The sequence below is a fragment of the Tursiops truncatus genome, chromosome 16, assembly GCF_011762595.2.
Source record: "Tursiops truncatus isolate mTurTru1 chromosome 16, mTurTru1.mat.Y, whole genome shotgun sequence".
In the NCBI taxonomy this organism is placed as follows: domain Eukaryota; kingdom Metazoa; phylum Chordata; class Mammalia; order Artiodactyla; family Delphinidae; genus Tursiops; species Tursiops truncatus.
The window spans coordinates 56,603,966-56,620,776 of record NC_047049.1 but is presented as its reverse complement, the minus strand read 5'-3'; the positions used below and the strand labels follow the sequence as shown (position 1 = coordinate 56,620,776).

Below are 16,811 nucleotides of genomic sequence, written 5' to 3'. Positions count from 1 at the left end.
TAGCATCTATTAATGCATTACTTGGGTGGAATTCAAATTCTAATATTTATGGAAAACCCCTTTGTAATGAAACGGGCAGAGAATCAGCTCTCCTACTCCTTAAATTTGGAAGGCTCTAGATGCCTTGGAATGACTCCCTGTGAAATATGAGCCCTGCTGGCTTTATATTTACACACATAAATAAGAAATAAGTACTTTGGGTTGGAGGAGAAATAATTAAGAATAGTTGTGTAGATAATAAAGAAGAAATGGCCCCGTTTGGTGAACTGTGTGCTTGGGAAATGCCAGAGGCTGCCAGGACCTGGATGAAAGATTTGGGAAAGACTAGTGCTGGGAGATTGTGGGTATGGAGGTCTTCTGGAGACAGAGGGATGGAGAGCCCTGTGGAGGCCACCTTGGAGCCACGGTAACATGTTAGAGGCTGTGTACATAGGGCTTAGAGCTGGGAATCACAAGACCTTGTTTGGATTCCAGCTCTTCTGTGCTGTTGTTGAACTTTTCCCGACCTCAGTCTCCTCATCTGTAAAATGGAGCTAATATCTTACAAAATTAGCTTGAGGATAAACGGTATAGACTTAGAATTACCAAAAGTAATAAATGTATCTGTGTACATGAGGCCTAAAGAGATGACCTGATTAGGGCAAAAGTGGCAGAGCAGGATAGAAAAGATATACAGATGTATATTACGTATTCACACATATATATGTACATCTTAGGGTGTGTGTGTGTGTGTGTGTGTGTGTGTGATTGCTGGTTGTCGAGCAGGAGATAGAGAATATAGGTGTATGTGTGTAAGTGTGAATAATGAGCTCAACATGGAATTTTTAAAAAAAATTAGGGTCTCAGAGCACAGTCAATGAATGGGTACCTCTTATGCACCAGGGCTCTTCCGCCTAGGGAGTATGGTATTGGGTTCCTTGAGGTTTTCTTAGACCACCCAAAATTTCTCCCTGACCTGCTCCTGGTATAAGTTCCTCGTTTGGTTAAATCTCCACATCTCTATTGACATAAATTCTGAGTCCCAGCCATGCTCAGCAGCAAAGAGTTCTGAGATTCACTAGTGATGCTTACCAGGCTTATTGGTCTAGGAAGTGGTAATGTGGTTCATAGTCTCTTGTTCTTCGTTTTTGTTCGTTAAATAAGGAAACCAAAGCCTAGTGTGATCAAGTCAACTGGTCAGGCTCACACAGGGAGTTAGATGTGAGTCAGGACTAACGTTAGGTCTCTGGCTTCCAGTTTACTCGTCTCACCACACTTCCCTTCTTACCATGTGCAGCCTCAGTGTTTCTGCAGACCACCCAGGAGCACTACAGTCAGCTGTCCCCGACTTGTCAAAAGTACAGATTCAAGAGCATAAAGTGTTTGATATCCTTCTTGCGGTGTGTGGTGGCCTGCATGGACAACTAAGGCCAGGACACTATTTGGATTGGATGAGATGATGATGACGATGACAACTCATTTATTTAGCGTTTCCATATCCCAGGCCCTGGGCCGTGCATTTGATGTATATTATCTCATTAAATTACAACAATCTTATCCCTGCAGGACAGTCTTTCCACTATGCACACGAGGAAAATGGGGTCCAGATCAGTTGAGGAACACTCTAGAGTCACAAGCTAGCAGGTATGCAAGTCTCTCAGACTCCAAAGCATGTGTTCGTGATCACAACATATATGAACACATCTCCTATGGGCTTGTGAATGGTGCTATCCAGAGGGTAGCATAGATGCATCCTCTGCATGTCACAAATAAAGACTCTCATTTGAAGGAGCAAAGGAGTCTTTGGATGGTTGGTCCTCCTGCAGGCAGCATTTAGGTAGTAGGGAAGAATGTTCTTTCATCCAATACAGAACTTCCCTGGATCTATTTCATCTGTGTTCTGTGTAGAGCTTCTGTGTATATTTTGCCATGACTCAAGCAAGCATTGGATGTTATTGAGTAGATCATGTCCCCAGTTCTTCATTTTTGTATATTGTAGGCAAGAAATACTCCCAGGGGAATTTCCGGACGGTCCAGCAGTTAGGACTCCGCTCTTTTACGGCCGGGGGCCCAGGTTCGATCCCTGGTGGGGGAACTGAGATCCTGCAAGCCGCCTGGCACGGCCAAAAAAAGAAAAAAGAATTAATCCCATAATGATTCATAAAAGTGAAATTGCTGGTTGCGTGTACCTGCCAGGTTAATTGGCTAAAGGGTATAGATGTTTCCTGACTCCAAAAGGAAATGATCCCTGATACTGGACAAAGGACAAAGGAACCATCTTCTGTCTAGAAGATTTGGACTCTCTCTTCCCTAAGTGTTTAGGGAGGTTGAGTCATCAGTCTCATACCTGGAGGTATAAGGACCTCCCCGTGGAGACCCGGGGTTAGGTGGGTCGAGAGTGTTGAGCATCTCTGCTGTGTGGCGAAGGCAGAGGCCCCAGTCATTGTTTTCCTCATCTTACCTGAGTAGCTGTAGACAAATAGCACAGGTTTGGGAGTCAGCTTCAAATTCATTCATCCACCAGTCTTGTCCTCTGGCTACATACCAGCTTTTAAGTATGCAGGTTACAATCTTAACGTTTAGGTTAACCGTCGAATAAAAATAAAAATTAATAAGGTAGAAAAAAAAAAGAGTGTGTCTTTACTTACAGTTCTTACCGGAGCTGTAGAAGGGCTCCATCTCAGCCCAAGTGATTCCAGTCTAGGCAACGGGCTTGCTCCTCTGCGAAGTGCAGTATGTGGGGCTGGCCTCTACCTGCGGTGGGTGTGGGATCGGCCTGAGGTCACATAGCAGGGAGCATAAGAAACTCTGCTGTCCAAAGCTGCTTTGCTCTCCTGGAAAAGTTGTCTAGGGGGATCCTACTTCTCCCCCAGAGGGCCATGGGGATTGGGTGCAAGCTGTTAGCTGTGATGAAGAAGGTGAAGCTGATGAGGAGGAGGAGGAGGAGGAGAATGAATGCTACGCTGACATTTGAATAGAACCATTATCTCCAGACAGGCGCTGCTCTAAGTAATTCGCCCATGTAATCCTTCAGCATCCGTTTGAGGATGCTATTATTGCTGTCCCCATTTTGCAGTTCAGGAAACTGTGGTTAACTGATTTGCTCAAGGTCTTACTATTGGTATGTGGTGATGAAGTTGGCCTCGGGGTTGAGTCTGTGCTTGGTGTCTGGAAGTGCTTGTTGGGAGAGGTACACTCTCCTTGCCCCATCAGTCGTCGCCTTCTTTCTCTTCTCCTCGTTGGGATTGTTTTCCTTTTGATCAAGAATAAATATACAGAAGGGAGCGAAGATCCATCTGGAGCATCTCAGCCGGTCCCTTTTATCAGGTCTTTCCTCTGACTTTACCTACCTGCCTGTCCCCAGGCCCCTCTCTCTTGCCTGGACCGCATATACCCACCTGTATTTTCCCCCAGCAAAACCAGTTCTCAAAACCTCCATTCACCCTAAGTTATAGGTGATTCACAGAAGCTGAATGTGTTACTTATCCCAGTAATATTTGTATTTTGGTTGTAGTCAAAGCATTGAAGGTGGAATTTCAGATCTATCCAACCAGGTTCTGCTTTCCATTCTGACTAACCTTTTAACCTCTAGGCCAACCTGAGATCCAAAGCTAGGAATTCCCTTAAAAATGGCTGCCTCTCATTCTGTTCATTCTAGTCCACAAGCCAATCAGGAACACATATGAAAGGTTGAAGTAACACGCAGGAACCGAAGCAGAATTTTTTTTTTTTTTTTTTTTTTTTTGTTTGTGGTACGCGGGCCTCTCACTGCTGTGGCCTCTCCCGTTGGGGAGCACAGGCTCCGGACGCGCAGGCTCAGCGGCCATGGCTCACGGGCCCAGCCTCTCCGCGGCATGTGGGATCTTCCCGGACCGGGGCACGAAGCCGTGTCCCCTGCATCGGTAGGCGGACTCTCAACCACTGCACCACCAGGGAAGCCCCCGAAGCAGAATTTTAACCTCATCCCCACCCTGGGTTTGCATGGTGCCACGGTCTCCAGTAGCATCCTCCGGATGTGATTTCCATATTACTCATCCAGATGCTCGATGAGACTGAAATTAGTGGGCTTCACTGGGTCCAGCCCAGGCTGCAGTCAGGCAGCTGATGCAGGGAGCGTTCCTCAGATGCTGAGACCAGGAGGAGAGAGGCTGGGTGCTCCTTGTTGCTTGGGGCCACCGACCCCGTGGACTAAGACAGGAAGAAGATGATGCTCACCTCTGGCAAGTCCAAGTTGTTGATGTCCTGCCTCTCCTGTTCGGGGCTGTTCTACCTATAAGGCCATCTTCTGGAGGCCGTGTTTTTTATATAACATTTTGTCCCTTTAGAAATTATCATGATGCATGTCAAGAGCGTTCACACTGAAAAAAAAAATATGTCACTTTAGCTTCCAAGTTTCTGATTGTCTAAATAACGCAGCAACTCAACATACAGCTGTCTGGCATTTTGACAGTACAATAACCCATAATTCTTCCTGCCACTCAACACTTCAAGGTTAGCATTTTATAGTTTGCTCTCAAGGAGTATTCATTTAAAATTTCAAGAGCAAAGAGTTGAATGTGGCTGCCTTGTACCTCTCTTTTGATCTTTCCTTTATTTACTTGGGGGCTCTTCCAGTTTATTACATGTATTTTATGGGATGCTCATGCGTGTGTATAAACTTTTTTGGAAGAGGTAGAATGTTGTTCAACTTACTGTGTCTCATTCTCCATGTAGTTGGGGATAAGGGTGGGAAGAGCTGCTGAGCTTCAGAGGGCAGCTGCGCGTCTGCAGTTTCCAAGCATTTGCTATGGAGTGAAGCATGAAGGGATTGGGGGAGGGTATGGACCAGTTTAGGACTCGTTCTTGCCTCCTTTCAGAAGGCAGGTGAAATCCTCACAGCGGCCTTCTGAGGAAAGCGGAAGTTTCCAGTTCTCAACTTTCTCACTAGCGAAACCTGCTTGCTTGGTCCTGTCTTGATTCTTGAGTCATGAGACGGATTCTTGGATACTCAGCCGACACTTTTGATATAGCTGCTGGTTGCGAATCTTCCTCCCTAGCTTGCTTGCAGTTGGTCATCCTCAGACAGGTTGACATCCCTAGGCGGGAGACTGGGTTATGAATCTGGCTTTCATAAATTTCCTGCACAACCTTGGCCAAGTCAATAATTTGCCTCTTTGAACTTCTTATTTCTAAAACATAGTTAGTCGTCCTAGCCATACTTGCTTTTACAGGCTTGTAACTAGGTCAAGATGAAGCAACAGAAGTTCATGTGCTTTGCATTATTGAGTTGCGCTAACTGAATATTAGAGATCATTGTGGGGTTTTTTTCCTTTGAATCCATTCCCACCTTACCTCCCTGATCTACATCCCTGCCTATGGTAATCAAGTGGCTTATTGTGACGCATGGGTCATTTTCTGAGACAAGGAAAGTCAACGTAAGTGCCTTGTGCCGTGAACAGGATTTATTTATTGGCCCTCCTTGGACTGTGTCCGAGGGTGAAGTTTTGGATCTTGGGCACCCTTAGGACATTTCAGGGTCTAAAATTTCTAAGATAAGATTATTTTTAGATTGACAACTGACTTAGTAAATGTGCTTTGCCTGTGAAAACCCTAACTCTCCATGTTCGCCAAGGTACTCTTAAGCCCATGAGGTTAAGCACCATTTAAAAGCCTGAATGTGTATGTGAAAAGAATTACTGTGTTGATATGCAGTCTGTTAACACTTTCAGAGCCATTAGAGTGATAAACATTTTACCGTCTTTGGCCCTAAAATCTCTGTAACACAGTTTGCTTGTTGAGAACTGTTGGAATTGATGCTCCTGGCAGGGGGATTAACTCTTCTTCAGCAGCCTGGGACTGACTTTGACAAATCTGGGGAGGACTGGTGGCCGGAAATTAAGGAATGTTTGAATTCCAGCTCATGGGGTGTTTCTAATGTGTGGACTTTCTCTGGTTGGTTGGTTGGTTTTGGTGGGGAGGGGTCCGGGTTGACAGCCCCCAGGCTGTTAGAGGTTTCATGAACTCTCTTCTTCAGAATTGGCAATCTTATCCGCTCTGCATCTGCTACTTCTAAAAAGGGAGTTTGAAGTCTTGTGCAGGCTGCTTGGGATAAGATGGCGGAGTATCACAGTTCCAGGCTTAAAATAGCCTGGGCCCTGGAAGAGGACAGCTTGGCAGGGTTAGCCACAATGTTTAGATACCAACAATAATGCAGTCACTTGAATTACATATCATTCTATGCATTTCAGAGGGCCTTTCCATCTGTTACCACACTGATCTCAGAATAGTAGTGTGAAATAGAACTGATCAGGGTTTCTAAAATGATGCTAAGAATTTTTTTGTGATTATAAAAATAGTACGTATTCATTATAGAAATTTTGGAAAATACTGAAAATGATAAGGAAATTAAGATTGCCTGTAATTCTCCACTTTCCAGAAATAACCACTTAAACCATTCTGGTATATATCCACCCCTACATATACTTCATTTTGTATGTATTTGTACATGAATCTGTACCATATACATGTATAATTTTATTTGGGATCACTCAATAATGATACTGTTTTGTTACTTTTACTTATAAACACTTATCCATGTTGTAAACAGTCCCTGAAAACCTAACATTGAATGTCTGAATAGTATCTGTTATAAAGGATGCATCCTGATGTTGTCGAGTAAATAGATGATTTTCCATTGTTCCCTGTTGTACTCAGCACCATGAAGTATGTGCCAGGACGTACATCTTTCTTCATTTTAAACACACCTCTGGTTATATCCTTAAGATAAACTGTTAGAAATGTTCTAGCCATACCATTTCTATCTACCTTCCAAGGATTATTACATAAAATGTCAGACTTAAGGCAGATATTTTATCATCATTTTCTAGGCGGGAAAACTGAAGAACAGAGACTTGCACTGACTTGCCTAAGGATGCACAGCGAGTTAGTGGATGAACCAGCTGCCCCATGGTAGCATCTGCCTTACCTCTTACTATCTGGAGGTGAGAACACCTCCCCCTGCAAGGGCGAGCTGTGTTACATGTGGTAGTTGTGGGTTCTCTTTACGACCCACCCTTCGTTAAGTGTGGTTTGCTGGCCTGATGACCCACCCCCACCCAGCAGCCTTTGAGATGGAAATTAAATAGATCTTCATTCCACTTCCTGTCATGGCTTCTTAGCACTTCCTGGGCTCTCCCCCTCCGAAGCTGTCTCTCCAGCCCAGCCCTGTCTCAAGAGTGGTGGCCAGGCTGCCTGCCTGCCTGCTTGCTTGCCTCCCTTTGGATCTCAAGCATTTTGAGGGGAATGCCTGTCAAGTTCCAGGCCCTGTGTTGGGTACAGGGGATACCAAGGTGTGTTGAGCTCAGCCCTGACCCTCAAAACTCATCTGGGATTAAAGCTGAAATACAAACAGATAACTGTGATGAAGTAGGATGAAGACATGGTCCCAGGACTGTGGAAGAAATAAAAATGTCCTACTTGGTGACTTTCATAGTGATATTCCCAGTGCATGACAGACCTCTCCTCCATAGCCACAGTGGGTCCTTTTGGTCTCTTATTCTAGAACATTTGCTTTGCTCCGATCTGTCCCCCCCAAAGTCTCCCCACTTCCCCTTCCTTTTGTCTCTTGTCCGCTTCAACTTGTTTCCCATTGTTCATGTACACAGCAGGCAGTTTATAAGTAGCTACACATATTAACTCACTTAAGCTCACATCTTTGTAAGGTGAAGGCTTACTGTTTTCCCCGTTCTCAGAGGAGGATCCAGGGTCCAAGGCCACACAGCCAGCTGGTTGGACCAGAAGGCGGGCTGGCTGTAGAGCTTGCTCTCTTGACCTTGCACGCCACTATTTCAGGACCATTTCCTCTTGCATTCATCCCCTTGCCTTGCATTGCACCTGGCATGGGAGTCTAGAAACTCTCTCAAAGTGGTAACTTATTCCTCTCCCACCACCCAGGAGGCACATGGATGTCGGGACCTTGGCCATTCTCCCATAAGGTTACAGAATATCCCAGAACCAGGGAAGTGTGGCGCTGAGAGAGACCCAAGAGGAAAATCTCCTTTTTCACCCATCCATTCACCTCTACACTCAGCAACTTTTTGAGCTGTCTGAAGGTCATGGTACTCTACCATGGACCAAAACAAATGTGGCATCTGCTCTTGGGAAACTCACTCTCCAGAAAGTGGGGAAATAGTTTACACAGCTCGTGGGACTGCTGGGCTGCTGGGAGGGAAAGCCCTAAGGGTGAAAATGTTCCCAGGTTGAAATGCCTAGCTTTCTTCAGACTTGTAGGGACCCGTTGGTTCTGGCGGAAAGACTATCTTCTCTCCAGGGAACCTTTCATGTTCCTGGGTCTCACGAGTCCAGAATGAGTAGTAGAAAGCTTTTTGTCCAAAAGGCCTAGTTGGGGGCCTGGATTTTATTGTTGTCATAGTACCTGGATTACAAAAAATAAGCTTCATCATAATGGAGGGAGAGGAGGAAGCAAAATCATGCTGGGTTTTAGATTAGTTGTGGATATTTTTTTCTCCTTATTGAGATTTATAGTATGCCCAAGTGCCTGGCACTTGGGTTGATTTGAATGAGAAAATATATATGCATATATATGCATGCTTGAACAATGTCAGGCTTGTAGTGTGTCTCTAGTTCCTCTGTAAGTCCCCAATCCAGGGGTTTCTTGTGTAGCTCCATTCCAGCAAGAACGGGCGCTGCTTCAGTATTCATTTCAGTGGCATTGACAATACTGACAGTATAATTGACCTGAAAAGTTCTGGATTTCCTGTTAATGCACTTTAGAAATGTACATCAACTACCAAAAAAAATCATTTCTATCTACATTTCACTTGATTTCCATTTTCAAGAGAGAGGCTTCATCATTATTATTCTATTTGAATAGCACTGATATCTTGAAGGATGGAAGGAGATTTCTATTGTATGCGGGAGTACTTTATTTCGATATTTTCTTTGTCTGATTATACATGATAAACACACATTAGTGACATTTTGTGCATGTTTGGAAGATAAATGGGGATATCTCTTTAAACCATTCCTGACACTTGCTAACCTGTGAGCTTAATGGCATTTTCTCTTTGATTCAATAATTTGTCTGTCAGAAAAAAGCTGGGCTGACATTCTCCTTGTTGTGGGATTGAAATGGAAAGAAATCTCTTCTCTTGAAGGAAATTTTTTTTTAAATGGTGGGGAACATTTTAGGATAAAAATGTTTCTGAAATTCTTTGGGGTTTTGGTGGTGGAGGTGGCAGGGAGTGCGGATGGAGAGGGCGGTGCTAATGAATGCCAGAGCCCTGACACTATACGTGTGGCAAGTGATAAAAGGGAGATGATTACCTCAGTCTGAAAGTCCTCTTGAAATAATTGGGGAACATGTAAAAGCTTGCAGATGAAGGTGGCTTCTACCGCTGTGTCTTGTGGGAGGTTGTCAGCCTTGCTCCCGTGGAGGTGGTTGGGTTGGGGTGTGTATCCACGTGTGAGAGGATGGCTCTGACTCTGTTCACCTGCCTCGGTTCCCTCAGCCTCGTTCTGGGTGGGGAGGGGTGAGGCAGAGGGCTTGCTGTGTATCGTCCTGGAGAGGTTCTAAACCCAGGTGGTCGTTTTTCCCTTTTGGGAGATTTTGGAGAAGGCTTTTCAGGGGCTGTGGTGACAAGGAATCCTAGAGGTGAACCTGGAGTAGGGAGGCAAGTGGTGGGCTGGGAGGTGGGAGCTTGGCATTCTTGGGGGAGCCCTTTGCGTTTGTGATAAAGGTGAGCATGCTGGGCATGAGGTGCTCTTTCAGAGCTGTATCATGTGACCCCCTCCCCCCCACCCCTCCAGTGTACTGCTGACCCTCTCTCCTCAGACCCCTGCATCAGAGGGCTCCTGGGAGGTCTGATTAGGTAAAGTCGATGAGAGTAGGCAGGTGGTCGGGACTTGGGAGCAGGATTGGGGAAGATGTTGGGGGGTCAAAGTCTGCTTATCCCTCTGCCCCCTTCTCCATTCCAAGGGGTCTTCAGGTGTGCCATTGGAAAACACTGACTCATTAAGATCCCTCATTGATTCATTGAACAGTTTTTATCGAATGCCTCTTGTGTGCCAAGCATGGCTCTAGATACTGGGGATGCATCCCAAGTTCCACAGGTTGTCAATAGCAAAGTTGGGAGTAGGACCCAAGTCTCTTAAGTCCTGATCTGGTGCTTTTTAGCACTGCCTCCCTGGAGACTCTGCCTACTACAGGAGCCCAAGGGTCTGAAATTCTTTCCCATTCAATCCCATTGGGGGTTGTTCCTCCCATGGCTTCCGGTCCCCCGCCCGGCCATGGCTTCTCCGGTTTTTGATCCTGAGTCATGCTGGGTTGCCCTAGCAAAACACAACAAACATAAACAAAAATGAAGATGTTAACCATCATGTGTGTTTTCCCAGCATGGACTTTCTACCAGCAAGTAGGGCCATCTAAAGACCTTTGAACATCCTGAGAACTTTTATTTTCTGTTTTCTAAATTTATTTTATTGAAGTACAGTTGATTTACAGTGTTCTGTTAGTTTCTGGTATACAGCAAAGTGATTCAGTTATACATATATAATAGTTTGCATTTGTTAATCCCAAACTCCCAATCCATCCCTCCCCCACCTTCCCTCCCTCTTGGCAACCACAGGTCTGTTCTCTATGTCTGTGAGTCTGTTTCTGTTTTGTAGATATGTTCATTTGTGTCATATTTTAGATTCCATATATAAGTGATCTCATATGGTGTTTGTCTTTCTCTTTTGACTTACTTCACTTAGTATGATAATCTCTAAGTCCATCCATGTTGCAAATGGCATTCTTCATTCTTTTCATTCATTCAAATGCCAAATTTCATTCTTTTTTATGGCTGAGGAGTATTCCATTGTTTATATGTATCATATCTTCTTAATCCATTCATCTGTTGATGGACATTTAAGTTGTTTCCATCTTGACTATTGTAAATAGTGCTGCTGTGAACACTGGGTTGCATATCTCTTTTCGACTTATAGTTTTGTCCAGATAATGTGCCCAGGAGTGGGATTGCAGGATTATATGGTAGCTCTATTTTTAGTTTTGTAAGTAACCTCCATACTGTTCTCCATAGTGGCTGCACCAATTCACATTCCCACCAACAGTGTAGAAGGGTTTCCTTTTCTCCACACCCCCTCCAGTATTTGTTATTTGTAGATTTTTTTTTTTTTTTTACTGAGCACCTTTATTTTAGATATCTTACTACATAATACATCAAACATATTAAAACAACCCCCCCATTTCACATTATATATGATTTATAAAATTTCAATGTGAAAATTTTGGAAGTATTCTAAAACTAATTTTAACAGTTTTGAGGCTTGGGGGTAAATTCATTTTCCTATGATATAAACTTTGTTATATTTATATGTAAATGTAGAGCTGGACTTGATTTGCATTTGACTGACCAATGAATGTATTTTCTTTTGAAACTTATTTAAACATTAATCTTAGTTTTAGAAATTTTATTTCACATCTTGGTGCTGTTTTTTCAGCTCTCAAACATTCTGTTGGCCATTAAAAAATTTAAAAGAGGGCCCTTGACACTGTGCCTATGGCTCTTCACTGATTAAAGGCACTGAGAATAGATCTCCTGGCACCCACCCACCTAAAACCAAATCCTGGACCTCAGCAGTTGCTTTCCCTCAGGGGACTCCAGAAGGGCTAGGCTTCTTTTCAAGCCTCTTCTCAATGTGCCCTCCTTGCCCTGCCCCTCAGGGACTGGCCCGGGTGTTATAGAAGTGACCCTGCTGCAGGCTCAAGAAGAGCTCTTGTTACCACCTGCTATGGTGTCTGAGTCAGCTTGCGCTGCCATAACAGCATACCACAGATTGTGTGGCTTAAACAACAGACACTTACTGTCTCAAAGTTCTGGAGGCTGGAAGTCGCAGGTCAAGGTGCTGGCTGATTTGGTTCCTGATGAGGGCTCTCTTCTTGACTTGCAGACAGCCGCCTTCTTGCTGTGTCGTCATGGTGGGGAAAGTGAGCAAGAGCTGTGGTCTCTTCCTCTTCTTCTAAGAGCAATAATCCCATCATGAGAGGTCTACCCTCATGACCTCATCTAGCTGAATTACTTCCTGAAGGCCTCATCTCCCAAGACCATCACAAGGGAGTTAGGACTTCAGCATAGGAATTTTTTTTTTTTTTTTTTTTTTTTTTTGCGGTACGCGGGCCTCTCACTGTTGTGGCCTCTCCCGTTGCGGAGCACAGGCTCCGGACACGCAGGCTCAGCGGCCATGGCTCACGGGCCCAGCCGCTCTGCGGCATGTGGGATCTTTCCGGACCAGGGCACGAACCCGTGTCCCCTGCATTGGCAGGCGGACTCTCAACCACTGTGCCACCAGGGAAGCCCCTCAACATAGGAATTTTGGCAGGAAAACGTTCAGTCTGTAATATACATTGTGGTAGGGAAGCATGGGCCTCCAAATCTATGTCTGTGGGCTTCATATCCCAGTCCTACCACTTTTTAGCAATGTGACTTAGGATAAGTTGGTTATACTCTCTGAGCCTCAGTTTCTCCTTCTGTAAATTGGGGATAACAATCATTGGCAGAGTTATTTGTATTAGAAATAATATCTGTAAAGGGCCTAGCACCAAGTAAGTAACCCTTCTCCTTAGAATTTCCCCAGTGATCTGGAGTATCTTTAATTAAATGAATGTTTGAAGAACACTCAGTTGTGTGTGTGTGTGTGTGTGTGTGTGTGTGTGTGTGTGTGTGTGTGTGTGTGTGTGTGTGTGTGTGTGTGTGTGTGTGTGTGTGTGTGACTGATTGAGACAGAGGCTAGGAGCATGGCCGAGGCAGAAGATGGGTAAACTCTCTGGCACTAGGGAAAAGCTGGGCTTCTGCAAGAGGAATTTGTTTCTACATTTCTGGAAGGTCTCAGGCTTGCAGGAACTCCTTGGGTTGTACCAGTGCACGGAGGGTAGACTGAGAAGGCTCTTCAGGGATCTGGCATGGAGAGGACATACAATTCAGGATCGAAGGACCCTCAAGCTGGGAAGAGTAAGCTTGGGTTTTTCACCAGAAGAGGCTCTGCCATTTAACCTCAATTACTTTTGCCATTTCCAGAATAGGGAACAGAAACTGAAATGATTAGTTTTCAAAAATGTGGGAGTTTTGAGCCTGGGATGGGAGTGGGCATTGGTATTCATGCACAAAGGGCACTGGACTTCGCAAATTGCATTGGTATCTGGGGAAGGAACCAATGACCAGCACTTAGAGAGCAGTCAGAACAGGGAGGGCCACCCCTGGCTGTGAGGATAGATGGGTCATGATATGAGAGCAGTCAGTTCCCAGGCATCCCACAATCGGAGGGAATTGGCAGGTGGAAAATTGGAGGAAGCTGATTGTCCCCCAGAGCCTTCCACTTGAGTCGTGGCTGCCGGGAGCGGGTGAACCTTTCTGACTGACTCAAGTGAAGCCTGGACCATGGTGGGAAGAAAGCACCTGTCTTCCCTCCCTCCCTCTGTTCCATCCTTCCTCACTCGAGTGCACAGTGAGGATTAGGCACTCTCCTAAGCACTTGTATTACATCTGTGGGCAAAACTGACAGACATTCCATGGACCTTATAAAGTATAATTAAACAGGTAATATAATACAGAAGTAAATTATATGGTATGTTGGAAGGTGATAAGTGCTATGGGAATAAAGAAAGAAAAGAGAGCACATAATAAGTAGTCCTGGGTGGAGGTGGCAGGGGAGGGTGGCGTTAGTGAGCAGGGTGGTCAGGGGAGGCTGTGTTAGGAAAGGGAGTTGAGGAAGTGAGCTGGAGGAGAAAAGGAATAGCAAAATGAGTTTGCCATTTCTTTCTCTTTTTTTTTTAACTTTTTATGTTATATTGGAGCATATCTGATTAACAATGTGGTGATAGTTTCAGGGGCACAGCAAAGGGACTCAGCCATACAAATACATGTATCCAGACTCCCCCAGACTCTCCTCCCATCCAGGCTGCCACATAACATGGAGCAGAGTTCCCTGTGCTCTACAGTAGGTCCTTTTAAATATAGTTGGTTATCCCTTTTAAATATAGCAGTGTGTACGTGTCAATCCCAAACGCCCTAACTAGGGAGAAAGAGAAGTATTGTATGATATTCGGAATCTAAAAAGAAATGGTACAAGTGAGCATATTTATAAAACAGAAACGGACTCACAGATTTAGAGAACAAACTTATCGTTACCAGTCGGGGGAGCGGGGAGGGAAGGAATAGTTAGAGTTTGCCGTTTCTGAGCTCACAGTGTCTGGTAGGGAGAGAAGAAGCCAGCCAACATTGGAATTCCTGGAATATAATTTCTTCCTAACAAATTGAAGCAACATGGTTACTGGAGATGAGGAACGGCCATGCCTGCACGGTTCCTGGTACCACCAGGCAGTGTTTGGTATCAAATGGAGATTGGGAGGTGGAGTGTGAAGCCAGAGTTCTGTGGTCCAGGTGGGTTTGCTGGGTCTTTAATGGTTCAAAACATTTGTTGGATGAGTGAATGATGAATGAGTGAATGAATGAAGGACTGAGTAAATTTGTGAATGGGTAGATTAATGAAAACTGAATGAGTAAAGATTGACTAAAACTCATATCTCTGTTAAGGACGAGTTATTTCCAAGTTCACACCATAAGTTACTAGTGGAATATCTAGCTTCAGTGGTAATTGCTTTAGGGCACGTTGCTTTAAATAATAAAGCAAAAGGGGCACAGGCATTTGTACCCCTGAGTCAATTTTCAAATAATACAATGAAAAATTATCCAGTTTTCTTTTAAGTATGGTTGCATAGTTAGGTTTTCACATATACCTGTAGTCAAAGGTTAAAGGGTATTCTTGGAACCAACAGGGGACTTCCCCTCATATTTAAATTAAGAGCAGACTCTGACTGATAACCTTGTTAATCACTGTACTTTGCTTATGGACAACACCTACTCTTGGTCTTTAATCATGACATAGAGATGGAGGCAGACGATTGGATGTCACTTTGGTGGATCTTCTGGTCTAGTGGTTACCAGACTTTACAGGTTAACAGAAAGTCCTGTGACAACTTCCAGACAGACAGACTGTGTCCACACTTTAAGTCTATTGTCAGAAGTTCCAGGTACGGACCTCAGTATCTGCATTTTTAAATCCCTTCACAGGTGATTTTGTTGCAGGTGGTGTAGGGATTTAGGAACCACTGTACTAAAGTCAACTTTGAGGGCAGAAACTATGGCCTCTTTTTTAAAAAATATATTCATTTTATTGGTGTCTACTTTCATACTAAAAAAGCGGTAAATCTTTATTGCTAGAAGCCAAACAAGATAGATTCATTCCCCTCTATCGAAGTAGCATTCTAGTCCTTTCTTTCTTTCTCTCTGTTCCTTCCTCCCTCCCTCCCTCTCATCCCTCCCTCCCTCCCTCTCCCCTCCCTCCCTCCCTTCCTCCCTCCCTCCCTCCTTTCCTTCCTTCCTTCCTTCCTTCTTTCCTTTCTTTCTCGTCCTCTCTCTGCCTTTATTTCTCAATTTTCCCCCAAACATAGAACTATTCTGTAAGTATTACTGTCCTGTTTTCTTTCTTTTTATAATGCGTTGTGCACCTCTCTCAATACTTTTTAAAGCTACATGATGTTCCAGAGTATGGAAATCAGCCAGGCTTGCCAACTTGCTGAAACCCCTTGCTTCATTCAGTGCTTTCCACATAGAAAAATGTTACTGAGCCTGTATTGCCTGAATAACTAGGAGGAGACAGCTATCTTGTGCCACCCACCCACGCCCTATTCCTAGTCTTAGGGCAGAGTAGTCCTTTCTCAAGCTCTTTCCATTCCCCTAAAGAAACTTGGTAGTACAATAAGTTGACTGCTCTTTAGGGACAGCCTGGGCTGTAGTGAGAACCACTCCACCCCTCTGGTCGATTTGAAATGGAGTTGTTATTTCCCAAAGTGAAGGAGAACAAATCAGCCAGTCGGAAGTGTGGGTGCTGTAGCATCCTCAGATACTGCCTTTGAGGAGTATAAACCATTGAAGGAAGTAGAACGTTGTCTTCCTGGAGAGTTAACCCAATGATACAGGGCAGTGTCTGGCGGGGGATGGAAGACCCGGCAGCCCTGGAGCTCCCTTTGGACTGGGGTGGACAGGGAAGGCTGCTCAGAGGAGCGATCATTTGGATGGAGTTCTTAGGAGAGCCGGAATTAGCTCAGCTGAGAGAAGGCTGCTGTTCCTTTGCCTCGTGCATGGAAAGAGCTGTCCTGCCTCTGTCCCGCCTCTGTCCCACCATATGAAGACCACTGGCTGGTCTGTGGGGGTCTTGGAAACCAGGTAGTTCAGAAGCCAAATAAAGTAATCATTCTTCGGGCCCTCCGAGAGGGGAAACGGCAACACCAGAAAGCTCTGCCCCTCAGCTGAGCCAAGCTCCGAGAGCCCCTTTCACAGACACATAAATATTTAATAATCATCTGTCTACAGCCAATCTAGAGGAAAAAAATCTTTAAATAGACTGCTCGAAAGGCCAAAACCTGCATTTTAATTGAGGTACTTTGAATTATTCCCATTAGTCAGTCGCTCTGACTTTTCCTTAGTGAGGGGTGGATTGTTTCTGAAAGGGGGATCAGAATTATTAGCAGCCCTTAAAAAAAATAAAAACCTGCTGTTCCTATTAAATAATAAACTAGGGTTCTTTGAAAAAAGATGTGGCATTTTTGGAGCACAAAGCAAGAGGGTAGGGTGTGATGAGCCCCGTGGATTAGAGATGCAATTTGAAAAGCGTTGAGGGCGTTTGGATACCTTGCTAAGCATTTCCTCGCGCATCACCTCTGTGGTTCTCCCTGATCGTGCTGAAGTTTTCAGGATGGAGGAGGCGTGTGCGTGTGT

General features: G+C 44.7%; 1 protein-coding gene and 1 long non-coding RNA gene across 2 annotated transcripts in view; one reads left to right on the top strand and one right to left on the bottom strand.

Annotated features, from left to right (window-relative positions):
* The window catches only part of LRMDA (leucine rich melanocyte differentiation associated), a 1,127,525-nt gene that overhangs the window by 550,004 nt on the left and 560,710 nt on the right, over positions 1 to 16,811 (top strand). The window lies entirely within an intron of this gene.
* LOC141276669 (uncharacterized) lies at positions 670 to 4,822 on the bottom strand. Its single transcript, XR_012326574.1, has 3 exons — positions 4,672 to 4,822; positions 2,628 to 4,337; positions 670 to 2,093 (listed from the first exon to the last, which is right to left on the bottom strand). It is a non-coding gene; the product is annotated as an uncharacterized lncRNA (long non-coding RNA).